The sequence below is a fragment of the Cynara cardunculus genome (genome assembly GCF_001531365.2).
Source record: "Cynara cardunculus var. scolymus isolate 2C chromosome LG 1, CcrdV1, whole genome shotgun sequence".
NCBI classification, from domain to species: Eukaryota; Viridiplantae; Streptophyta; class Magnoliopsida; order Asterales; family Asteraceae; genus Cynara; species Cynara cardunculus.
Window position 1 is genome coordinate 45,994,916 of NC_037528.1, and position 2,100 is coordinate 45,997,015.

Sequence of the window (2,100 nt, forward strand, 5' to 3'; positions counted from 1 at the left end):
ATTGCGCGAGTACGCTTATATTATTATTAAAATATTCAATACAATTAATAAAATATTATTGTCTTTACTGAACATTTAATTTCAATGAATGTTATTTGTTGGAATACTAGAAGAATTATTTATCTCTCATTAATAATCATTTTTAGATTACATAAATTCATTTTCTCACGTTTGACACGACATTGCTGAAACCCCTATTTCTTGTCGTGATATACGGTAAATTTGGGTTAATAAATCTTGTAAAACAGCTATATTTGGGGTTTTAGATATTTTCATAAATAAATCTCAAGAATGTGTGCCTTTGGTGATTTATTGTACAAATACAGATTATTTGGTATTAATGCATTCTGGTAGCTTAGCTTTATAAACCTTTTGAAAAATGCATGTTATTGTGTTATGAGACATTTTGGATAATAGGATATGTTTTCATTTGGAAAATGGTTGTCTCAACCAATGATGGATTTTTGAGTTAATCGTGTCTTTGGAGCACGTATTTGCGTAAACGTTGGTTAAATATGTTCCATCCCTTTTGATGACTTCTATTTTGTAATCAATGGAATTGTTAAGCATTTGGCTCAATATTGACTTAAATGAGTACTGACGACATTTGTCCGATATAATTTGCTCTATGTTCGGCTTTTGGGGTTATATGTTGTTATGACATATTTATTTGATATATTACACGTTTTGAGTGTGTTAGTCATTCAATTATTGTCTGTAATTTTAGACTGTAATGTAATGGATCAATAGACATAGGAGTCGGTTTTATGGAATATATAAGGGATGAGATTCTCCAATTGTAAATTGGAAATAGGAATTGTGATTATTATGTAATTTCTAATTCATCCATCACTATAGCTTGGAAATAGACATTGTGATTATTATGTAATTTCCAAGTGAATGAGCTCTTATTATCTCATTTGACTATAGATTGGAGGATAGTTGATGTCAATGGTTATTATCTCATTTGACTATAGACCGGATTTGGTTGATGTCAATGATTATTTATCCATAAGTGATGCTCATATAGCATTGATTGTTGCTTACTTACGTGTTTGTCATATTTGATGGATACATGGCTCCTATCACCAAATGGTGTTATTTTTCGGTACAGTATTATCTTTATTTTTAGTGTTGTTTTCAAGCACGGAGTATTCTTCAAATATTTGTGATTTTGAGTTTGAACCTTATTTGCCATTTTCGAGGCATTTTGAATAATAAATTTCTTTTTATCCATGATAAAATAATTGGAAATATGTTGTTTTTACGTTAAAGACGTTTCATTTAAGAAATTTACATTTAATAAGCAGTCTTTCAATTTTACCGTCATATTCTTATGATGAAAACTGTTTGAACTCACTAGGCGTTAAGCATAACATTTTTCTTTATCAACATATGCATCAGGTCCTTGGGGAAACGGTACTAACGACACTGAAATATAACGAGTGCTAGTTAGAGGCAAGAGAAGGATCCAATTATTGATGAAGTATTCCGCAATATCAGAATTTTTAAATTCGTCGCTATTTCCAAATTTGAAATAACTTAAGTATTGTTTTATAGAAACAGATCTATCATTTATTTGATATAATATAAGAACTTTTAAATTAGTCGCTCTCTCCAAATTTGAGGGTGTTATAAATACTCGAGAAGTTGATGAAACTTTTAGCAGTAAAGTTGACGAGTTCTTTCATTTTTCATAAAAAAATAAATATCTGATTGATCGACCTTAAATGAATTCTCAGTCAATCTTTGTACTGACTCATTTGAAATACCTTTGGTTCTTTTATTGATCGACTCATATAAAAAGTATCTGATAATGTTTAGATAAGAAACAATCCGTTACCTGATAACTAATCGATATATAATATAGATCTGGAGTGATGTTTTGACGTTCTGATTATATCTGACCGCATTTGTTTATTTTCGGAATATGTTTGAATAATTAGTTTGTGTATTTTGAATTTGGAATCGAAGATGGTCAAAGTTGTATGGAAATAAGATACACGAGGGTTCTACTTCTATTCTCCTTGATTCATGCTACAATGTTGCACTCTTCTCCATTTGGATGCATTGTAATAAATATGTTTATATATATATATA